Source organism: Chrysemys picta, chromosome 4 (assembly GCF_011386835.1).
Source record: "Chrysemys picta bellii isolate R12L10 chromosome 4, ASM1138683v2, whole genome shotgun sequence".
Classification (NCBI taxonomy): Eukaryota; Metazoa; Chordata; order Testudines; family Emydidae; genus Chrysemys; species Chrysemys picta.
In genome coordinates, this window is record NC_088794.1 from 7402296 (window position 1) to 7427540 (window position 25245).

The following is a 25245-nucleotide window of genomic DNA, read 5'->3' on the forward strand; positions in this document are numbered from 1 at the left end:
ATAACTCCACTTCTGCAAGAGGCGTTGCTTTTAGTTAATGTAATTAGGATGATGCAGTGTCCATATAGGCACTGTGTGGCTTACGTAAGTGCGTCGTGTAAACTTGCCATTTGTCTTGCTGCTGATGCCCATTTCAGTCTCTTTGGCTCAGCAGTTTAACAGAGATAAATGTCAAGTGACTGAGATCAGTTTGGGGAGGATCAGAGCCGTTGTTTGAGCCCCAGGGGGCTGCAAAAAAGATTTTATAAGAACCGGGTGACTTTGCTGTTTAACTGGGGGGCTGTATCTCAGAAACCCCTTGTTCAAATGATCCCAAATTTAGACCACTCATCTTAACCTGCATCCCCATGAGGCAAACCAAATTTTATGACAATCTGAGTCAGCTCATGGACCGTAGGGCAGGCAGAAAATCCAAACTTTAACTAGACAGTGCCGCTCAACCTGAACAACAGAGGAGATCCAGCTCTCCTATAAAGTCACACGTTGACCCGGTTACAACCCAGGGTCAGTTCTTCTCCCTTATCTGACGGGAACGTGGACAGGGGCTAAGATCCATACTAGTTCTCTGCACAGCCGCAGCTCACCCCGATGGCGTAGCGGATGATTCCAGCTCTCTCTGCCTCAGGTATGACGTCCGAATAAGAAAGTGGGTCTCCAGTTTTCTCCCCATCTGTGATCACAATGAGAACCTTGGTGGCCTCATCCCGAGCTCCTTTCCAAGAGGTGAACAGCTCCTGCCTGGAAAAGTGGGGTGGGGAAGGCATGGGAGGGTTATTGATACTTAGTAACACCTAGTGCTCGTCCACTGCTTTGGCATTGCAGATCTCAAAGACCTTTACAAAAGAGGTCAGTGTCATGTCCCCATTTTACTGATGGGGAAAATGAGGCACTGGGAGGTGCTGTGACTTGCTTAATGTCACAAGAGAGGCTCAGAGCTGGCAATAGAAGAGTCCTGTCTCCCAGCATCCCCCCCCTCCGCTTTAACCTTCTAGTCTTCAGTCCCCTCCCACAGCTGGGAATAGAACCCAGGAGTCCTGAGTCCTGGTCCCTTAGCTTCCATATCCTTGCAGCCCATTCCCTGTGGAGTCAGCATGGGGAGGAGGGCAATACCTACACCACTTTCCGGATGGCTGTGGCCGTGTGCGTCGCTCCCGTGAGCTGCACGACTGAACTGAGGAGGCGATCGGGGTCGCGACTCGTCCTGTACTGTAAGAAGTTGAAGTGCTCTCTAAATCTGTGCGAGTACTGCATGAGGGCGAACTGCAGGAGACAGGGGGGAAGAGAGAAAAACAACCCCAGGGGTGGAGGGTAAGAAAAGCAGGAATCAGACTCAGTTAAGGGCTGGGGCAGGTGGTCAGGATGTAGCTGGTTCTGCAGGAATTTTTTCCTGGTTTTGGATGCAAAATCCATTGCTGCTCCCTGCAGCACAGCACCCCCTAGCGCCGCACTGGGTTATGGGGGTCAGCACTGACTGCAAGGGGCAGGGTAAGTAGTCAGGGTTCAGCCTCTGCCCATTACCTGCGTGTTGGTGTTGCGGAAATGCTTCATGATCTCAGAGAGAAACGTCTTCATCTTTCCAAAGTCCACAGGTGCGATGCTGCCCGAGCCGTCGATGAGGAGCGCTATGTCTGCGACATGTTTGGGGCACTCTGAGAGGGACAGGAATGAAGTACATCCTGACTCAACTCCACAAACATGGGAAACCCATCAGAAAGAGCTCGAGCCAAACCAATGGGCGCATCTAACCTGATATCCCGCCCCCTGCAACCACCCTGATCAGACCCCTCGGCCCCTCTGTCGTAACATCATCCCATCCCTGCCATGGAGAGGTCCTGAGAGTAGAGCATGACATGCACTGGGATGAAAAAAATACACCCCACCCGCCTCCCAGAGCTGGGACAGAACCCAGGAGGCCTGACTCCCAGCTCCTACTGACATCCTGAATCAAACCTATGGGCCCACCTAACCTGCTATCCCACTCCCCATCAGACCCTGGGCCCCTCTGGACTCATCTCCCCTCCACCTCCCCAATGTCCGTGTACCCACCCGCGAACCCAGGGTGTAAGTCCCCCCCATACACACCCCTGTGTCACCCCTCACCTGGCTGGGTGTCCAGGATGTGCTGGAGTTGCGAGAAGCTCTGCTGCAGAGGGAAGCAGTAGTGACTGACGTACATGTTCTCCCCACAGGCCCGGTGCACCATGGGCCACGAGAAGGACAGGATCAGTAGGTGCCCCTCTATACAGAGCACTGAGGGTGGGGAAGAGAGCCTGGGGCCTGATACCTCCCCCACACCTCCCCACTATGGATATGCAGGGAAAGGCCCTGCCAGGGCAGGGGCCCCCTCGAGTCAGACAGGACCTCAGGACCCCAGATCCCAGCACTGAACTCTGAGAGGAGACAGGGGAGACACACGGGGGCATCATCTGCTTACCACACTCCCTGCTACAGCAGTGGCCAATCACTGTTGCAATGGCAATGTCACCCGGTTGCCATGCTCCCTGCTATGTCCATGCACAGTCACTGTAGCCATGGCAGCAACCAAGTTCCAACTCTTCCTGCTACCTCAGCACACAGTCACTGTCACCATGGCAACATCAGCCAGTTGCCTCCATCCCCGACAACATCACTTCACAATCACTGTAGCCAAAGTGAGGACACCTGGCTACCACCATTCCCCACTGCATCGTTGTACCACTCCTCCAGTTACAGGAGTTACCAACAGCCCTCTCACACTTATTGTGTAGTCATGGGGATGTCACTCAATTGTCACCTCTGCACCATTCCACCAGCCACACTGATGCAACCCAGTTACTACCATTCATAAGTAGTGGGGTTTCGGGAGGGAGCTGTCCTCTGTAACAATGAGGGAGAAAATGTGGGACCCCAGTCCCAGCACCCATCTCATTAGAGTGTGGTACCTACCTGGAACTCGGAGTCTTGAGCAGCCAGAGACAAACCAAGGGACATATTCATGGCATCGGGGGGCCCTGAAAGAGGAGAGATGCACACCAGGCTGAGCAAATCAACTCCACTCCTGTCCCAAAGCGGAGGATAAAATTGAGAATTCCTGACTCCCAACTGCTACACGGAGATCCCTTTCCCAGAACTAAGTTGGAGCCACCTCTGGGGTGAGGAGCAGGGGCTGTTTAAATAGGTAAGGGGAAATCTTTGGGGTTGTTCTTACCCAGGTAAGCATCATTCATGTCCCCAGAGGTTCTGGGTACGTTGTGGAAACTCAGCTTCCCACTGCTCCCGTACAGGTATATCCCACTGGACCATTCATAGGCTCCCACCACTCCCAGCTCTGGATTCCCAGCTTCTCCTCGGCCCACAGAATCATAGAATATCAGGGTTGGAAGAGACCTCAGGAGGTCATCTAGTCCAACCCCCTGCTCAAAGCAGGACCAATCCCCAACTAAATCATCCCAGTCAGAGCTTTGTCAAGCCGGATCTTACAAACCTCTAAGGATGGAGATTCCACCACCTCCCTAGGTAACCCATTCCAGTGCTTCACCACCCTCCTAGTGAAATAGTGTTTCCTAATATCCAACCTAGACCTCCCCCACTGCAACTTGAGACCATTACTCCTTGTTCTGTCATCTGCCACCACTAAGAACAGCCGAGCTCCATCCTCTTTGGAACCCCCTTCAGGTAGTTGAAGGCTGCTATCGAATCCCCCCTCACTCTTCTCTTCTGCAGACTAAATAATCTCAGTTCCCTCAGCCTCTCCTCCTAAGACATGTGCCCCAACCCCTTAATCATTTTCGTTGACCTCCGCTGGACTCTTTCCAATTTGCCCATGTCCTTTCTGTAGTGGGGGGCCCAAAACTGGATGAAATACTCCAGATGTGACCTCACCAGTGCCAAATAGAGGGGAATAATTACTTCCCTCGATCTGCTGCCAATGCTCCTACTAATGCAGCCCAATATGCCGGCCATCTCGACCTTGAAAACCCATTTCTAGAGCCCCAGGGCCACTGTGGCCCCTGCCCCAGCTCTGTTACCTTTGAAGGTGAAGATCTTCTCCTGCAGCTGGCTCTGGATGCCCTGGAGGGCGTCGAAATTGTCCACCCGGAAGACGTGCTCGTTCCTGGGCTCAGAGGCGATCTCCTGGAGCTCCCGTTGGGCAGCAGCGCTGGAGAAGGCCTGGCCGACCTTAATGGAGTAGAAGGAGGTACAGGGGAGACCAGGGCATTGGAGTCAGTCACAGCCAAGAGCCCTGGACAAATACCCACCCGCCCTGAGCCCTGCTGGGCCCTCGAGAGATACGGCTCAAGGAGAGTTGGGGGGAAGGGGGCTGCTGGAGCCTGGAGTTATGAAGCCTGCCTCATTTCAACACCGAGTTGTGTCAGTTGTATCAGCAGTGGGGCACAGAGAGCTTCTTGCCATGGGGATTGTCAGCACTCTGGGGCCTTGCATGACTCAATCTCCAGGATGTAGTGAGGGGTGAATGTTGCAATGTCTCCAGGGGATGTCTCAGGGCAAGGGGTGAAGGGCTCAGACCACCATTTTAGTCTGGGTGGGTTGCGTGCAGTCGATTCAGAGGTGGAGTCAGGCACCTCCCATCGCTGGGCCCGACAGAAGCAGCAGACAAAGGTCTAACAAGGTTCAATGGCTGGAAGCGGAATTTTTACCCATTCAGTTTGGAAAGAAGGTATCAAGTTTAACCATGAAAGGAATTAACCATTGGAGCAGCTCACCATGGGCCGCAGTGGAGTCTCCATCCCTGGCAATATTTAACACAAGACTGGCTGATTTTCTAAAATATTTTCTCTGGTTCTAAAAGGGATTATTTGGGGCAGTTCTCTGGCCTGTGCTACATGGGAGCTCAGACTAGATCATCGCAAAAGTCCCTTCTGGCCTGGGAATTTATGACCCTAAACCTGAGTTTGTTGATGAAAGGCAGCTAACGTCGACCTACCTCTGTAAGTGGCCTTGCTAAAATGTAGCTCCCACCCATGTAACTCGCCCACTGCACCAACTTCATAACTCCACTTCCACAAGAGGCGTTGCTTTAGCTCAATGTAGTTAGGTTGATGCAGTGTCCATATAGGCACTGTGTGACTTACGTAGCCTAAGGCTCCGGTTTCTGGCCCCAGGCGGTGGGGCTTCAGCCCCAAAATGCCCTGCACTGACAGTTAAATCAGTACAAGGGCCCCGGTGAGGATACGCACCGCCGACAGGAGAGTAATGTGGACGCGAAAAACCGATTTAACTACTGTGGTGGCTGTGTGACCACATAACTTAATTCGAGTTCAGTGTGTCATGTAAACTTGCCCATTGTCTTGCTGCTGATGCTCATTTCAATCTCTTTGGCTCAGCAGTTTAATGGAGATAAATGTCAAGTGCCTGACACCAGTTTGGGGAGGATCAGAGCCGTTGTTTGAGCCCCACGGGGTGCAAAAAAGACTTGATAAGAACCGGGTGACTTTGCTGTTTAACAGAGGGGGGGCTGTATCTCAGAAACCCCTTTTTCAAATGATCCCAAATTTAGACCACTAATCTTAACCTGCATCCCCATGAGGCAAACCAAATTTTATGACAATCTGAGTCAGCACATGGACCGTAGGGCAGGCAGAAAACCCAACCTCTAACTAGGAAGCTCCGCTCAACCTGAACAACAGAGGAGCTCCAGCTCTCCTATAATGTCACACGTTGACCCGGTTACAACCCAGGGTCAGTTCTTCTCCCTTATCTGGTGGGAACCTGGACATGGGCTCAGTCTCAGATCCACACTAGTTCTCCGCACAGCCGCGGCTCACCCCGATGGCGTAGCGGATGATTCCAGCTCTCTCAGCCTCGGGGATGACGTCTGAATAAGAAAGCGGGTCTCCAGATTTCTCTCCATCTGTGATCACAATGAGAACCTTTGTGGCTTCATCCCGAGCTCCTTTCGAAGAGGTGAAAAGCTCCTGCCTGGAAAAGTGGGGGGTGAAGAATGCATGGGAGGGTTATTGATATGTAATAATAATATATGGAGATATACCTATCTCATAGAACTGGAAGGGACCCTGAAAGGTCATTGAGTCCAGCCCCCTGCCTTCACTAGCAGGACCAAGTACTGATTTGGTTCCCGATCCCTAAATGGCCCCCTCAAGTATTGAACTCACAACCCTGAGTTTAGCAGGCCCATGCTCAAACCTCTGAGCTATCCCTCCCCCCAAAATATGTAATAACATGTAGCCATCATCCACTGCTTTGGCATTGCAGATCTCAAAGTCCTTTACAAAGGAGGTCGCTGTCATGTCCCCATTTTACTGATGGGGAAACTGAGGCACAGGGCGGGGACATGACTTGCTTAAAGTCACACAGCAACAGAGGCTCAGAGCTGGCAATAGAACGCCAGAGTCCTGGCTCCCAGCATCCCCACCCCACTTTAACCTACTAGTCCCCATTCCTCTCCCACAGATGAGGATAGAATCCAGGAGTCCCAAGCCCCTGTCCCTTAGCTTCCATATCCTTACAGCCCATTCCCTGTGGCATCAGCATGGGGAGGAGGGCAATACCTACACCACTTTCCGGATGGCACTGGCCGTGTGCGTCGCTCCCATGAGTTGTACGACAGACGCGAGGAGGTGATCGGGGTCTCGACTCCTCCTGTACTGTAAGAAGTCGAAGTGCTCTCTAAATGTGTTTGAGTACTGCATGAGGGCGAACTGCAGGAGATGGGGAAAAGAGAGAAAAACAACCCCGGGGTGGAGGGTCAGAAAAGCAGGAATCAGATTCAGTTAAGGGCTGGGGCAGGCGACCAGGATGTAGCTGGTTCTGCAGGAATTTTTTCCTGGTTTTGGATGCAAAATCCATTGTTGTTCCCTGCACCACAGCGCCCCCTAGTGCCGCACTGAGGCCAGCACTGACTGCGAGGGGCAGGGTAACTAGTGAGGGTTCAGCCTCTTCCCGTTACCTGCGTGTCGTTGCCGCAGAAACGCTTCATGATCTCAGAGAGAAACGTCTTCATCTTTCCAAAGTCCTCACGTGCGATGCTGCCCGAGCCGTCGATGAGGAGCGCTATGTCTGTGACATGTTTGGGGCACTCTGAGAGGGACGGGAATGAAGTACGTCCTGACTCAACTCCACAAACATGGGAAACCGTTCAGAAAGAGCTAGACCAGACCAATGGGCGCATCTAACCTGATATCCCGCCCCCTGCAACCACCCTGATCAGACCCCTCGGCCCCTCTGTCGTAACTTCATCCCGTCCCTGCCATGGAGAGGTCCTGAGAGTAGAGCATGACATGCACTGGGATGAAAAGAATACACCCCACCCGCCTCCCAGAGCTGGGACAGAACCCAGGAGTCCTGACTCCCAGCTCCTACTGACATCCTGAATCAAACCAATGGGCCCACCTAACCTGCTATCCCACTCCCCATCAGACCCTGGGCCCCTCTAGACTCATCTCCCCTCCACATCCCCATGGTCCATGTACCCACCTGTGAACCCAGGTGTAAGTCCCCCCACACACACCCCTGTGTCACCCCTTACCTGGCTGGGTGTCCAGGATGTGCTGGAGTTGCGAGAAGCTCTGCTGCAGAGGGAAGCAGTAGTGGCTGACATACATGTTCTCCGCACAGACCCGGTGCAGCATGGGGTACCCCTTTGAATAGAGCACTGAGGGTGTGGGATAGAGCCTGGGGCCTGAGCCTCCCCCCATGGATATGCAGGGAAAGGGCCTGCCAGGGCAGCGGTCCCCTTGAGGCAGACAGGACCTTGGGACCCCACGGGGCCATCACATGCTTACCACAGTCCCTGCTATAGCAGTGTCCAGTCACTGTTGTCATGGGAATGTCACCCGCTTGCCATGCTCCCTGCTATGTCCATGCACAGTCACTGTCGCCATGGCGGGAACCAAGTTACAACACTTCCTGCTACCTCAGCTCACAGTCACTGTCACCATGGCAACAACAGCCAGTTTACCTCCATCCTTACAACATCACCTCGCCTTCACTGTAACCAAAGTGAGGATACCTGGCTACCACCATTCCCCACGGCATCGTTCTACCACCACTCCAGTTACAGGAGTTACCAACAGCCCTCGCACAGTTATCATGTAGTCATGGGGACGTCACCCAATTGTCACCTCTGTACCATTGCTCCAGTCATGCTGACGCTGCCCAATTACTACCATCCATGAGTACTGGGGTTTGGGGAGGGAGCTGTCCCCTGGAATGATGAGGGAGAAAATGTGGGACCCCAGTCCCAGCACCCATCTCATTAGAGTGTGGTACCTACCAGGAACTGGGAGCCTCGAGCAGCCAGAGACAAACCGAGGGACATGTTCATGGCATCAGGGGTCCCTGACAGAGGAGAGATGCACACCAGGCTGAGCAGATAAACTCCATTCCTGTCCCAGAGCAGAGGATAGAACCAAGAATTCCTGACTCCCAGCTCCCCCTGCTATAACCACTAGACCCCCCCCCCACACACACACACACAGCTGGGAATAGAACCCAGGAGTCCTGGCTCCCAGCCCCACCCCCCACTCTCAGAAATGGTCACAGAACGCAAGAGTCCTGACTCCCACCCCAATCCTATTGCTGCCCCCCACAGTACAGGTTGCCCCTACTCTGGATGGGGATCTCCTGGCAGCATCTGGAGCCCGGGTCGCACTTGTAGACTTTGCCGGTTTCATTCACGTTTCCTGTCTGCAGCGGGGCCCAAACAATCAGCCTGCGGGAAAAAAGTATGGGGGGCTAGGGGATGGCCCACACACCCAGGGGACTGAGGCCCAGGGGAGGCAGCCCAGTCAGAAATGCCCCTCAGCATTGGGCACAAGTCTTGTGGGGTCCCACGTTCAGCCCTTACCCCCCAGTGCTGGAATTCCCGAACTGCAAGACGCTCTGCCCAAACCCCTCTGCTGCCTCCTGGAAGGTGATGGGTCCCTCCACGTCCACGCTGAATCCACGGCTCGGTGCCAGCACTGCAGGGTTAAACAGTCACCAGTTAGAGCTTCCCCTATGGAGACCAGGCCAGTGGTTGGGGCTTTCTGGCTATGGGACTGAATTCCAGCCCGCTACTCTAACCCACCAAATCCCACTCCTCTCCCAAAGCCAGGGATAGAACCCAGGCGTCCTGACTCCCAGCTCCTCACCACCTGCTCCCGGCTGTCTAGCCCTCAAGGGCTATTTGATGCAAATCATTCCCCACATTCATTTGCATAGCGCCACTGCCAGACACTCCCATTTAAATATAAATATCATGAGTCGAGCACTACGAAATTCAAAGTCCATTTTGGTCAATTTCACGGTCACCGGATTTTAAATATCATAAATTTCATGATTTCAGCTCTTTAAATCTGAAATTTCACAGTGTTGTAATTGAAGGGGTCCTCACACAAAAGGAGTTATGGGGGTGGGGGGGTCGAAATGTTATGGGGGGGGGGCTGTGGCACTGCTACCCTTACTCCTGTGCGGCTGTTGGAGGCGGCGCTGCCTTCAGAGCTGGGCATCTGGCCAACAGCCGTTCCTCTCTAGCCACCCAGCTCTGAAGGCAGCACAGAAGTAAGAGTGGCACTACTGTGACCCCCCTAAAATAACCCTGTGACTCCCCTGCAACAGCCTTTTGGGTCAGGACCCCCAGTTTGAGAAATGCTGGTCTCCCCCATGAAATTTGTATAGGATTAGGTAAAAGCACATAAAAGACCAGATTTCACAGTCTGGGTCATGTTTTTCATGACTGTGAATTTGGTAGGGCATGAGTGGATTCAGCGCTGGTGAAGGAAGTCCTAGATTTATCTCCATCTGCTTTCCTGATGCTGATGCATAGCAGATGCCCTTCCTGTATGGACAGAAGGGACAGATCAGTCTTCATAGATTGATAGACTCTATGGCCATGTAGCCAGTGATTTTAGTTATTATTCACTTGTTGTATGATGTTATGATTATGTTATATCATATATATTCTTTTCTATGTTAACTAGAGTTAATTTGTAGGGTTATAAAAGTGTAAGCTAATTACTCTAAATACTGAACTAAGTACTAGAGATGACTAAAACAAGCTGAAATGTCATAGCCTGTAGGTTAAAGCCTGCAGGATTTTAGCTTTTGTTGTGCAAAATTACCCAGAAGATTAATATTAGATCATTAAAATACCATAAAGGTGCATCTGTCTCAGACATGTGTCTTAACCATGGGATACAGCTTGTGTGTCAATGCTAATGAGAATAAAGGGAACTTACCCAGCTTATAGAAAATTGGGGTTCATTAAGTTTCCAGGGGAGACAGACCAATAAGGAAAAAGAGATTGGACACTTTTATGGACACACACAGATTGTAGGTGTAGACAGAATCACAGTATAAAAAGGGGATGCCCGGAATGGGAAAACTGAGCTCCCTCTGGGAGACTCCAGTAAGAATCATCCCTCTACTGATGATCAAGCCATGAGAGACCCATCAGACCCTAACACTATTGTCAGGGATGTGAGTATAACTATATTTGTAAATTGTGCATCGGTCTGTATAGAATTTCTATATGCTCGGGTAATCATAATTAACTTTAATAAAACTTATAAAATAGTCTAGACTTTGTACTAGTGAATTATAGATGGTCATTACCTTTGGTCTTTATGTGTTCCTAGAGACTCAATTTGAAGCAAGTAACAGAGGTGACTTTCACTCTGTTAATCTTGAAACCGTAGGCGCGAGAGCCAAACCCATGGTGGTGTCACACCACATTACAAAATGTACTTTAAATAAAATAAAAGGCTACAGCTAGAAGGGACCATTGTGATCATCTATTTTGACCTCCTGCATAACAGAAGCCAGAGAACTTCCCCTGCATTTATTCCTGATTGAACCAGAGCATATCTTGCAGAAAAATGTCCAATCTTGATTTAAAATGTCCAGTGATGAAGAATCCACCACAATTCTTGGCAAACCGTTCCAATGGTGAATTACACTTTCTGTTAAAAATGTCGGCTTTATTTTCAAAGGCCATGTCTACACTACCACTTATGTCAGCAAAACTTATGTCACTCAGGGATGTGAAAAATACCACCCCTGAGCGACATAAGCTTCACCGGCATCAGTGGTAATATGCAGAACGCGATGGTGGCAGAAGACCACCTCCTGTCGACATAGCTACCGCCGCTCATTGAGATTGTTTAATTACGTTGACCGGAGAGCTCTCACCCATCAGCACAGAATGGCTACACGAGTGATCTTACATTGTCACGGCTACATCGGTACAGCTGTGCTGCTGTCAGATCGCTAGTGTAGACATGGCCTTAGATTGTCTAGTGTCAACTTTCAGCCATTCGATCATGTTAGACCTTTACCTGCTAGATTAAAGAGACCAATGTTAAATATTTGTCCTCCTCATAGCTACTCAGACTGGGATTAAGTCAGCCCTTAACCTTCCCTTAACTAGACTGAGCTCCTTGAGTCTATCACTATGAGGCAGGTTTTCCAATCCTTTCGTTAGTCTCCTGGCACTTCTCTGACCCCTCTCCAATTTATCGACATCTTTCGTGAATTGTGGACACCTGAACTGGACACACTATTCCAGCAGCAGTCACACCAAGGCCATATACAGAAGGAAAATAACCGCTCTGCTCCTACTCGAGGGTCCCCTGTTCACGCATACAGAGATCGCATTAGCCCGTTTGGTCACAGCATCGCATTGGTAAGTTTGTGTCGCAGGAGCCAGAGCTGAGACCCTCCAAACTCATGTCACACACAAAACACCAAACAGCCAGTGGATGGCTACACTGAACCCCAACCACACAGGGTAGCTAACTCCCCCCAATGCAAAGCTCCCCCATGGGACCAGCTGGGAGAAGGGGGTGAGTGGAGAAACCCCTCCCCGACAGCTGTCCTTCCCCACATCCCCCACCTCCTGGAGACAGGCAGCCAATCAGGACTTCCAAAGTAGGCAGCAGGGCCGAGAGTAATTGTGGGAGAGAAGTAGGGAGTGTAATAATCTCTCAAGTAGGCTCTGCTCTCCTCTCCCTTCCCCCGCCTGCTCCATTCCTGCAAGTCTGGACCTGGGAAGCAGAGTCCCCTGCTTGGAGCTGCCCCCTTTAGGCTTGGAGGCAGTAAAGACTCTCCAGATTGCTAGGAGGAGGAAATGTGGGACAAGGTGGGGTGCAGAATCGTGGGGTTGGAGGGCGGGGTTGGAAAATTGTCGGGCTGGCTGGACAAAAGGGGGTGCTTGGAGAGCGGGGGCAGGCACCCCCAATTTCCCCTTCTTAGGCCCCGTCTCCCAGTGTGCCTCAAAGCCCCAAGTCTGTCATCCTCATTCTCAGCCACCACAAAGTCTGCCCTCCCCCAGGCCCTGCGAGGTCCCAGCCTCACAGACAGAGCAGACGTGACTTTGAAGCAGGAGGAACCTGTGGTGGCTTTATAGCAATTACTGTGCCAACCTCGTCCACTTCCTGCCCACCAACCCCATCCCCAGCCCACATCCTACCAAGCACACATGCCACATGGAGGGGGAGAGTTATACACACCCCCATGCCCTCCCAAAGAGACCCAACAAATGCCCACATTTCAGTGCCGGATGAGCGAATCGCTGTACAAACAGCTCCTATGCCCCACCTCAGATGTGGCTGCATCCCAGCGCCAAATAATTTCAGGGATTCCATGCCAGCAAAATATGGATTTCATGTGCATTGTAACATGTTTTGATGCGGTATTTTCTAATAAAACAACCTCTGGAGAATGAGAATTATAATCCAGTGTCAAAACATAGTCCTCACCTCTGTATGTAAATAGAGCCACACCAATTTTAGACCATGCCCTGAACTGTTCATTGGTTATCAACATAGCCTCTTTTACTCTGTTTAGATTGGCACTGGGGGCCCGTTTTACACATTTTAACAATTTCTCTCTCTCTCATTGTTCATTTGTGGCCAATACCGTATTTCTCCGGCTCTCCACTTACATTTCTCCATGTCCAAGCGTCTTTCATGTCCTCTTGTGAGCATGTCAGCTTGGATCATGTTGATATGTAATGTCTTGGCCACCCGATGTTAATAGCCTCGAATACCCTCTGTAAACTCTCATCATTAGCTGTAGCCTCAACAAATTCATTCCAAAACCTTTCTGAGACTGAGCACCAGACCACACACCCCTCTCAGAGCTGGGGATAGAGCCCAGGAGTCCTGACTCCCAGATCATTCAAGCTTCCCTTTTGTCTAGCCCTTGAGGGCTATTTTACATGTATCATACCATGCATTCATTTGCATAGCAGCAGAAACTCCCACGTGAAGCCTAAGTATCATGAACAGATTTAGCACTGGTGAATGAAGCCCTTGATTTATCTCTTGCTGATCCGGATTCATAGGGGGAGGCGACGAACACTTTCTTTAGGGTAGCAGGGGCAGATCAGCCTTCATAGAATTACAGAACATAATGCCAGGAGGAACCGCTTTGAGCATCTAGTCTGACTTCCTATGTAATGCAAGCCAGAGAGCTTCTGTGAATTAATGCCTGTTTGAACCAGACTGGAACATTTAGAAAAAGATTCAGTCTTGATTTAAAATTTCCAGTGACAGGGTGTTAGACACTCAGCAGGGGCCTTTTTACGGGATGGGGGAGCAGGCATATACTGGACACAGTGCTGGTATATAATACTTTAAATACTTTTTATGGTTTACAAAATGGATCTTAGTTAGACGTTTTTATGGTTAGTTGGGGTTTAGTTTAGTTACAAGATACAGGGAGTTTACAAGTACCACACCACATTTGGATTATTGAAAGATGTTAAATTGCAAATGTGTGAAGTTTTTATTTATAATTTACTTTGTGACATTATTCTTTTTTTGTTTTTGTTGTTTTGGCCCTTTACCCTTTGTTTTAAAGGGACAATTTTGGGCAGGCTGCCATGATCCAAGGCACGCCATTTTTTATATTTTTACACATTTTTATAACAGTTCCACTGGTGTTATTTCCTTATCTGCTGATTCTTCATTTTTTCCAAGGATATAACAAAGTTGTTTGGTACAAATAGGTTTTAGCCGCTCAACCTTTAAGTTCTTGCTTTGGTTGCCAAAATGCAGATCATAGACACAGTTTTCAAACACACGACAGCCACACTAAACCCCATGGCCTATAACATGTTACATAGATACATAGTTTTTTTATATCTCAATATTCCCCATGTTGATACATGATTAATACCATTAATTATTATATTACTTTATAATTTTGCAAGCCATTTAATTTTATATATTATTTTCCTTAGAACTTTTTGTTGCTTTTTTATTTGGCACTATAAACATAACATAATAAAGGTTAATAAAATTATTAATACAAATAGTATAACCATAAGATGCAACATTAAAGTTGGAAAAACTGTAAAGCTTGGAAGACCATTTCTTAAAAACATGATGCTAATGATGGACTGTTAATTTTTGGGGTGGTCTTTTTTATTTTATTTTAATATTTGACCATGGTGAACTGGAAGGTTTATTTTTTTAATTGAGCAGATTTAGACATAAATCACTTTGTGATGTCATTAGTCTTTTTGCCAAAATGCAGGTCATGCACTTCAGTTTCAAACACACAACAGCCACACTAGGCCCCCATAGAGGATATCAGATTACATATTATATCCCAACAAGGGAATCCACCACGACCCTTGGTAAATTGTTGCAGTCACTAATTACTCTCGCTGTTAAAAATGATACACCTTATTTCCAGTCTAAATTTGTCTAGCTTCAACTCCCAAGCCATTGGATTGTGTTAGAACTGTATATTCTAAACCAGGGGTTCTCATCCTTTTTCTCTCTGAGACCCCCCTCAACATGCTATAAAAATTCCAGGGCCCGGGGGCGGGGGGGGGGGGGCAGAGGGGCCTTGGGCACAGGTGTAGTTTGACGTCTATTGCGGGGAGACAGGGGACAATGGGGCTCGAGCTCCACATAGCAAGTGGGGAGCTTAGCTCAAAAAGTTTGAAAACAGCTTAAGGTGCAGGAAGAGGGTAGTTGGGGCTCTGTGTGGGCATGGGGGTAAATCAAGATGCAGGGAGGGAGTAGCTGAGGATGCAGGGAGGGCATAGCTCAGGGTGCAGGGAGAGGGTAGTTAGGGGCTGTGTGTGGGCAGGGGGGGTAGTTCAAGGTGTAGGGAGAGGGGTATTAGAGACTGTGCTGGGAGGACTCCCCTGCGGTCCCTGTTCCCAGAGGGGTCTGCCAGCCCCAGACCTGGGGTCTCTTATCGGCTGCCACTGTGGGAGCAAAGGGGGCTCGGAGCTTCAGTCTAGGGCACCAGCAGGAGAGGCAGGACTGCTGCCTGCTCCATGCACCAGTCAGAGCAGCAGCTGTCCCACATTGCCGGGCTCTGGCTTCCCGCCTCTGAGCTGGCCAGGGGTGGGGAGTGGGGGAAGGTGTGGAGCTGCCCTGGGACTGCCCTGATTTTGTGCTGCAGTTGGGGGGGGGGCAAAGCCCCCATGTCCCCAATACTGCCCAAGCACTCAGGGCTTCTGCCCCACAGGGAGCACTGGCGCTCAGGGATTCAGCCCTGCACCTCCCCCTGTCTCAGCCCCACAGGGGGGCACCAAGAAAAAGGGATTCAGCCCCGCACCTCCCCCAGCTTCAGCCTCGCAGGGGGATGACAGAGCCCCGCAGCCCCCTTGAAAGGGCTCGCGGACTCCCTTTGGGCCGTGCACCCGTGGTTGAGAACGGTTGTGCTAGACTAAAGAGTCCATCATCAAACATTTGTTCCCCGGTAGGTATTCATAGACTGAGATAAGCACTCCTTAGTCTTCACTTCATTCATCTAAATAGTGATCGATTGAGCGCCTTGAGCCTATCAGGGAGGTTTTCTAATGTTTCAGTCATTCTCATGGCTGTTCTCTGAACCCTCTCGAATTTATCAACATCCTTCTTGCACTCTGGGCTCCAGAACTGGCCACAGGAGTCCAGCAGAGGTCGCACCAGGACCAAATACAGAGGTAAAATAACCTCTCCGCTCCTACACGAGATTCCTCTGCTTAGCATCCAAGGATTGGCCACCGCACAGGGGGGAGGGATCGCTCAGTAGGGGGGAGGGATAGCTCAGTGGTTTGAGCATTGGTCTGCTAAACACAGCGTTGTGAGTTCAATCCTTGGGGGTCCACTTAGGGATCTGGGGCAAAATCACTACTTGGTCCTGCTACTACTTTCAGGGTCCCTTCCAGCTCTAGGAGATAGGTATAGCTCCATATATTACATAGCACCGGAAGCAACTTCACCCAGGCAGTTCTTGGTCTCTCTGCTGATTCTATCAATTAGTGCAGGGTGGCCTGGTAAGCTTGTATTGTGGGAGCCACAGCTGAGACCCTCCAGGGCTATAGGAGGACCAGATATGGGGTTGGTTGGGTGGGGGCAAAGGAGCTGAGGGTGGGGGAGGAGCTGAGGTGGCATCCTCCTTTCAACCCCCATCCCCCAGTCTGTCCCCCCTTCCCTTCCCATCCCATCCCCCTCATCCTTAGCCACCCCAAAGTCTGCCCCCCTCCATTCCCTGATGGGTCCAGGCCACACAGGAGAGACGTGACATTGAAGCAGGAGGAAGTGGCTGTGGTTTTACAGCAGGATTGCACAATTGCAAACACTGCATCCACTTCACACCTGCTGGACCCTCCCCCCACATCCTACCGAGCAGACATGCTCCCACAGAGAAAGGGAGTCACACCTGTGACCCACTCCCATCCCAGAGAGTCTGGGGGGGAACAGAACACAGAGGGAACTGAACCCAGGAGTCCTGATTACCAGCTCTCCCCCACACAAGACACTAGAGCTCAATTCCTCTCCCAGAGCCGAGGAGTCCTGATGCACAGGCCTCCTGCTGTAACCCACCTACCCCACTCCTCTCCCACAGCCAGCCAAGGAAAGGACCCAAGAGTCCTGAGCATCCAACTGCCCCCATCCCCCTGCCAGAGGGGTACTCACTGGGCACCCATGTGGAGGAGCCCAGCTTTCCCCAGTCCCTCTGGCTGGCACTTACCTGCACACAGGTAGAGGAGCAGAGGCAGGGGGTCCATCCTGCACTGGGTGAGGGGTGTCTATGGAGCGTGGATGCTCTCGTAGGACGTGAGAGGTTCAAGGGCGCTGCCTGGAGAGGAGGCAGCAGAATGCAGAGGAAAGAGAAGTGGTATCTGAAAAGAGAGAAACACTGCCAGGGGTGGAGCGGGGACTCACAGTGTTATAGGGCGGGAATAGAATGGAGAAGATGGGGGGGGAAAGTCAACTACACTGACACACCCGACGAGTCAGACACACACACAGCTGTGTGGAGACAGATGAAAAACAAACAAATAAAACCATCAAACACACACACACTGAGCTGCCCCATCCCCCTCCCCCTCCATGCTATTGGTCAGCTAGATTTTCCACCCTTCCTCCCCCCCCATCCTTTGTCAATTCAAACACCCTCTAGTTTCAAATCTTGGAGAAAATACTGTGCACACACCTAACCTGAAACAAACACACATGCAGCCTGCCAAACAGACAACTGGACAGAGACACAGACACACACAGCTACACTGAGACAGACAACAGATACACAATTGGAAACACACCTGCAGTGAGATATGCACACAGCTAAACAGACACACTCACGAACTCAGGGCTATACTTGGGCATACACAGAATATGCAGCTGAATAGGGCAGAGCACCTGAAAATTTGGGGCACCCCTGGGTCTTAATATCCACCCATCCACCTCCTCCTATGCTTGTTTTATGGCTGCTGCAGCCTGGTGAGTCTTCCTCTGGAGGGGATCTAGGCCTTGTCTACACTAGGAAGTTGGAGCGCATTAAATCAGCCCTGGGCGCCATAACTCCTGAGGTGTCCACACTGGCAAGGCAATTAGAGCGCCCAGACCCTGTGGCTGGAGCGCCCCTCGTAATCCACCTCCACGAGAGGCACAGAGCTTTCTGCGCCTGGGCTGAAGTACTGCAGTGCCAGTGTGGATGCCCTGGTCTATTACTGCGCTCTGATGGACCTCCAGGACTTGTCCCACAATGCCTGTTCTAGCCACTCTGGTCATCAGTTTGAACTCTACTGCCCTGGCCTCAGGTGACCAACCGTCAGACCCAGCCTTTAAATTCTCCTGGAAATTTGAAAGTCCCCTTCCGTAGAGTGCTCTCAGCACATCTTTCCAGGTGACCATGCCTCCACGCGATCCCCAGCATGGAGCAATGCCGAGGTGCTGGACCTCATCAGCGTTTGGGGAGAGCAGGTTGTCCAGTCCCAGCTGCGCTCCAGCCGTAGGAATTACAATACAAAGAGCTGGACATGATACTTGGGGACGACCCCACCTCCAGTCGGAAAAGCACCATGGACACTTCAGAGGCCGTGCCAGCCCAGAGTGCAACGAGCCAGGATGAGGAGGAAAGGGGGAGCGAGGGTGCTGAGGAGGAGGGGGGCCCAGAGTCAGAGTATGACTCGCCATCCCTAGATGCATGCAGCCAGGAGCTATTTTCAAGCCCGGAGGAAGCTTGCCAGTCACAGCATCCAGTGCTTGGGGAAGAGCAAACAGCAGAGGAGGTGCCCGGTAAGCGGCTTTGATTTTGTGAAGGGAGTTGTTGGGTGTGGGTTGTTGGGGCGAGGAGGGTTGCAGAAAGAAGGCTTGGCTGTGTGCATGCCTAGATGCGGAATAGGACGTTGATTTACTCTCTCACATCGCGGTAATCGGCCTCAGTGATCTCATCGAAGGTCTCATGCAGAAGCTGGGCACTTCGCTTATGCAGGTTCCTTGGCAGAGTTACTGTGCTCCTTGTCCCAGTCAGGCTAACATGTCCGCGCCACTGTGCCATGAGGGGCGGGGGGACCATTGCTGCACACAGGCAAGCCACATAAGGGCCAGGGCGGAAGCCGCATTCTTGCAGAAGACCCTCCCTTGCTTCCCAGGTCACCCTCAGCAGCGAGATATCTTCCAGGATGAACCCAGCCTGTGGAAAATGTGGTGACAGTGTTGAGTGTAGGGGCCCCATGCAGCTGTTGGCTCTCCCCAAGACACAGGACTCCAGGGGACAGTACAGCCCTGGAACAATCAGTTGCCCCTGCCCCTGTGGCTACTCACCATTTCAGGGCTCCTGTGGGTTATGTGCGCTCGCCTTGGGACAGGCAGTTTGTGCTATTGTGTGAACTGCAAAGCTTAGACCGACTGGAGCATGGACAGTGCCTTGTACTTGTTAGCGCATACGCACCCACATTGCCTGCTGCAGACAATGAAAAGGAGACTTTCTACGAGGGCCTGAATTCAGTGATCTCGTCATTACCTTTTAATTCCAAGCTATATATACTCAGTGATTTAATGCTAGAGTTGGTCAAGACTCCACCACATGGCACAAGGTGCTTGGACATCATGGCATTGGAAGCGAGAACTCAAATGGTTCCCTCCTTCTTCAAACTTGTGCGCACCATGAGCTTGCTATTGCAAGCATGTTCTTCCAACAAGCAAACAAATACAAAGCGACTTGGATGCACCCTCGGTCTAAGCATTGGCCTATGATTTCATTTCATTACAAAACAAAGAGACATCTCTGATGTTAAGCTGACTCGTGCAATGCATGTCACTGGCTCCCAGTCTGACCATTGTATAGTACACAATGTCATCTCCTTGAGCCTCTTTCCACCAAAACATCATCATTCTGCTGTGTGCCAGAAGGAGTTGGATGTAGATAAACTTGAAATGCCCAAGACATGAGCATTGTTTCAACTCAGTCTTGATGCCTCCTTAGCCATCAACAATGAAGGTCCAGAGCAGCCAGTCACTATTGGGGGGGACTGGATCAACATCAACGAAACAACCTATAACACTGCTGTCGAAGTACTGGGTTTCCGAACACGCAAACACAAGGACTGGTTTGACGACAAGGATAAAGATGCCTGTTCTCTTCTTGACGAGATGCATGTGACATACCTGGCTTGGATTAACAATAAACAGAAAGCCTCCAGGAAATCAGCAAACATTTGAGCTAAGCAGAAGGCACAAATCAAATTACGGCGAATGAAGGAGGACTGGTGGAAATGTAAAGAGGTCAAACATCAAGATGCAGCTGACAGACAGGATTTTAAAGCATTCTATGATGGGCTGAAGGCAGTCTCTGGGCCGTCCGATGCTGGCTCTACACCAATGCGCTCTGCTGAGGACAGCACTCTGATTACAGATAGTACTGAAATCCTTGACTGCTGGGCCAAACATTTTCGCAATGTATTAAATCAGACACCAACTCTTGACAGCAGCGTTCTTGAAAAGATTCCTCAGTGGGCTAATGATTCACAGCTGGTTACACCCCCAACTCTCGACGAGGTACAAAAAGCCGCCAAGGAGATGAAATCTGGAAAGGCACCTGACGGTGATGCGACCCCATCAGAGATTTACAAAGCTGGTGGTGGCCAATCGATGCGCCATCTCACCCATTTATTCATCGTCATTTCGGAGAAAGAGCAAGTTCCACAGGACTTCAAAGATGCACTGATTGTACAGATATACAAAAGCAAAGGTGAGTGTGCATGCTGTGCCGACCACCGAGGCATCTCACTGCTGTCTCTAGCTGGTAAGATCCTGGCCCGCATCCTCTACAATTGGCTCTTCTTACATGTGTTCACAAATGGCATCATTCCTTAAAGTCAGTGCAGAGTTCGTGCTCGTTGGGGCACTGCCGATATGATATTCACTGCCAGGCAGATCCAAGAAAAATGCAGAAAGCAACAGCAGGATCTCTACATGATTTTCATCGACCTGACCAAGGCGTTCGACACGGTCAACAGAAACCGGCTTTGGAAGGTACTTGGGCGAATGGGCTGTCCTGAAAAATTCATCAATATAGTTCGGTCCTTTCATGATGGTATGCTGGGTCCTTCCCTTGACAATGGAGAGACATGGGTACCTTTTGGAATATCAAATAGTACAAAGCAAGGATGTGTCCTTGCTCCTCTCCTGTTCAGCATCTACTTTTCGATGATGCTGTTCATTGCTTTCAAGGATTGCAAGTTGGGCATACGCAATTCAGTTCCAAACTGATGGCAGCATCTTCATCCTCCGAAGAATTCAGGCTCACATCAAAGTGTTCACTACAACCATCTGTGACCTCCTCTTTGCTGATGACTGTGCATTGTTGGCTCATTCAGTCAAGGATGCAAAGAAACTTTTTGCAAAGACAACGAGGAGTCCTTGTGGCACCTAGAGACTAAGAAATTTATTTGTGCATAAGCTTTTGTGGGCTATAATCCACTTCATCAGATGCATGGAGTGAAAAATACAGTAGGCAGGTATAAATACACAGCACATGAAAAGATGGGAGTTGCCTTACCAAGTGGGGCGGGGGTCAGTGCTAACAAGGCTAATTCAATCAGGGTGGATGTGGCCAATTCTCCACAGTTGACAAGAAGGCCTCCTGATACAGACTAACACGGCTACCCCTCAGAAACTTTTAGATCGTTTTGTTACCTCTGCTCTCCATTTTGGACTCACAGTGAGCCTCAAGAAGGCAGAGATTATAGAATCATAGAATATCAGGGTTGGAAAGGACCTCAGGAGGTCATCTAGTCCAACTCCCTGCTCAAAGCAGGACCAACACCAACTACATCATCCCAGCCAGGGCTTTGTCAAGCCTGACCTTAAAAACCTCTAAGGAAGGAGATTCCACCACCTCCCTAGGTAACCCATTCCAGTGCTTCACCACCCTCCTAGTGAAATAGTGTTTCCTAATATCCAGCCTAGACCTCCCCCCCTGAAACTTGAGACCATTGCTCCTTGTTCTGTCATCTGCCACCACTGAGAACAGTCTAGATCCATCCTCTTTGGAACCCCCTTTCAGGTAGTTGAAGGCTGCTATCAAATCTCCCCTCACTCTTCTCTTCTGCAGACTAAATAAGCCCACTTCCCTCAGAGTCTCCCCATAAGTCATTTGCCCCAGCCCCCTAATAATTTCCATTGCCCTCCGCTGGACTCGCTCCAATTTGTCCACATCCTTTCTCTAGTGGGGGTCCCAGAAATGGATGCAGTACTCCAGATGTGGCCTCACCAGTGCTGAATAGAAGGGCATAATCACTTCCCTCGATCTGCTGGCAATGCTTCTGCTAATACAGCCCAATATGCCGTTGTCCTTCTTGGCAACAAGAGCACATTGCTGACTCATATCCAGCTTCTCATCCACTGTAATCCCCAGGTCCTTTTCTGCAGAATTATCTCTCAGTGTTTGGAAAGAGCCCAGCACTCCAGTGATCACTGCTGCTGATACAGTGCTTAAGGCTGTTGACAAGTTCTGTTACCTTGGAAGTGAACTCTCCCCTGTATAAACACTGATGACGTTGTAACTGCTCATGTAGCCAAAGCCAGCGCTGCTTTTGGAAGATTGACCAAACGCCTATGGTATGACCCTGATGTTAAACTTCATAGGAAGGTATCAGTTTGTCAGGCAGTTAGACAGTCACCAGTTGTCCTGATTGTCCTGTTGTATGGATCAGAGTCATGGACCATATATCACTGCCACATTTTGAAACTTAATCAGTTCCATATGCGCGGCCTCAGGAAGATCGCCCATGTGAACTGGTGGGACAGAATTCCAAAAACAGAGGCCTTTTAGTCGTGTGGTATCATGGGCACAAAAGCAATGCTTATGAACAAACTGTTTCGCTGGACTGGTCGTGTTATGAAAATGGATGACACGTGGATCCTGAAGATGGTCTTCTACTGCCAGGTTGTTTGTGGAAAATGCTCCATTGGCTGTCAGTAAAAGCACTATAAAGATGTCTTAAAGGCCAACGTGAAGTCATGCAGCATATCGCCCAATATTCTGGAAATGATAGCTTGGGACAGATGGTTCTGGTGGCAAACTATTATACGGGCTCTCAATCGCTTCGAGAGTCAATGTATCCATATGGCAGATTTTTATGTGACATCTGTGACTGGATTTCCCGATTGAGGATTGGCCTAGTCACTCACCAAGGGCATCATAGAAGATGGCTCAGTCCATATATAAACAGCCCCCACCCCCTCTACAGAGACAGCTGATGCCCATTCACTCTGTGGTGCAGAGGAAAGCAGACAGGAGAGTTTGTCAGTTCAGAAAAAAGGGGGAACTAGAGATGCTTCTAATATCTGCAATTCTTACCTGCAGGGCCAGCCTTGCGGCTGGGTCTGGGGAGGGGAGGGGAGGGAAGGGGAGGGGAGGTGCGGTGTGGCTGTGCCTGGCCTGAGGCTTCTCCAGGCAGGTGCAGCAGGCTCAGGGCTTCAGCCAGCCCAGGGCTCCTTCGGCTGATGGGGGGGGGCACTCAGGGCATCTCCGGATGGGGGGATTGTGGCTCTGGCCATGGGGGGGAAGGGGTCTTGGGGTTCTGGTCATGGTGGGGGGAGGTGGATATGGCAGGGGCTATCCTCCCCAAAGGGGGGTTCCATACACCACCCATGGTGTTAATCCTTTTGCATTGAGGGGTTAGTCAGTATTCAAGGTCTTGTGGGTATTTTCTGTTAGAAGGCTAAATTGATGATGGCGTCAGGGATTTCTTTGACACTATCCTGTTTGTTTTCAATGAACATGGAAAGTCCTGTTTCCCTGGACACAGCAGGAATCAAACAGCCAGAGGCAGCAGGTTTGTATAATTTTTAGTGGTGCCCAGAACGGGTCCAAGCCCCGCCCCCCCCTCCACACACCTGCCTTGAAAGGGTGGGGGGGTGAGGACTCTGGCTCTGGGGTGGGGCTGGGGATGAGGGTTTTGGGGTGTGGAGGGGCTCAGGGCTGGGACAGAGGGTTGGGGTGTGGGGGTGGAGGCTCTGTTGGGGGTGCGGGCTCTGGGGTGGGGCTGGATAGGGGCTACATCGGTCGGTTGGGGTGTGCGCACATGTATGGAGATCCTTCCCTGTACAGTAATTAAGAACCTTTGAATCTCCCCAGGTGGGAAATGAAATGACTTGGCCCCAGGGGAGCAAGCAGCAAATGCCGCTGCAGCACCCAGATCAGTTTCAACTGTCGGGAAAACACATTGCAAAGCTCTGATTTAGCTGCCCCTTGCCTCTCTATTCCTACACAGGTTTCATCTCTGCTTGCAAGCAGACCCCTGGGGGCGATCGCTATGTGTATGTGAGAGGGCTGATGAGGACAATGTGGTCCCCTTGGCTGAGGGAATGCACCCCAGAGCAAGCCGCGGGCAGGGGAGATCTGAGGAGCTGTGGGGGAAGCGCTGTTTGTTAATACCAATGGGCGCAGATCTAAGTTTAGAACAACCGGACGTTTAAAAAATAGACTGACAGACGCTGTCAACTGCTCCAGCGATTTATAGCTAGGCATTGAATGGTCAGCTCCAGTCTTGTCACAGCGACAGGAGCTCAAACTTGGTACAGTTTGACTTGTGCAGCAGGCAGGCTGCCCCGGGGCTGGGCCAAAGAGGACTCCTGCTCCCCCTCCCAGCACTCACCCAAGCCAAGAGTCCACTCCGAGTCGCCTGCCGGGGGGGGGGGGGGGGGGCTGCCATGCTCCTCCTCTCCTCAGACACAGCAGTCACCTGCCACCGGCCCTGCTCCCTTACAGCCAGGCTGCAACGGCACCAGCCAGCGAGGGAGAGCACAGAAGAATTGTAATGTAAAAGTGGGGATAGGGACATGCTGAATCAGAGCATATGAGGGTGGCAGCTTGGGAGCGCTGCTCGACCCAGCCTGCTGAGTCCAGGGACAGATAAGGGGTCAGCTTGGCAGTGCTGATCAATGCAGTCCTCTCAGATACATTCTCTTAATGTGTGTGTGTCTGATTCTGGGGTGGGAAGAACCCAGCCCTGGGGAACCGAGGTCCTGCAGGATAGCTCCATTGGGAGGGAACTGGCAGGAGGGAGAAGTAGAGCTCCGTATGAGAACACAACTGACACAACCAGTAGAATTACCAAACCCTAATAAATGAGCGTACCCCAAAGTAATGGGCAAATCTGGTAACATTTGAGCAGCAGCTCCTATGGTTTCAGCTCGCCATTTCATAACAGAGCTTGATGGTTTGTTTCTCGCATGAATCCTGAACAAAGGGCAGTTTGAAATAGGGTTTATCCGACCTGTAACAAAACCCATCTGTCAGGGATCCCTCCCCACTCTGAACTCTAGGGTACAGACGTGGGAACCCGCATGAAAGACCCCCTAAGCTTATTTCTAGCAGCTTAGGTTAAAACTCTCTAAGGCACAATTTTTCCCTTGTACCTTGGATTAGATAACGCTGCCATCACCAAGGGATTAGACAAATCTCAGGGAAAGGACCACTTGGAGTTCCTACTCCCCCCTAAAATCCCCCCAAGCCCTACACCCCCTTTCCTGGGGAGGCTTGAGAATAAACAAGATGAGC

The 25245-nt window shown here is 50.7% G+C and overlaps 1 pseudogene; it reads right to left on the reverse strand.

The window, feature by feature from the left end:
- The window catches only part of LOC101948131 (integrin alpha-D-like), a 36473-nt pseudogene extending 19259 nt beyond the window's left edge, over nucleotides 1-17214 (reverse strand).
- Nucleotides 17215-25245: the final 8031 nt, after the last annotated feature.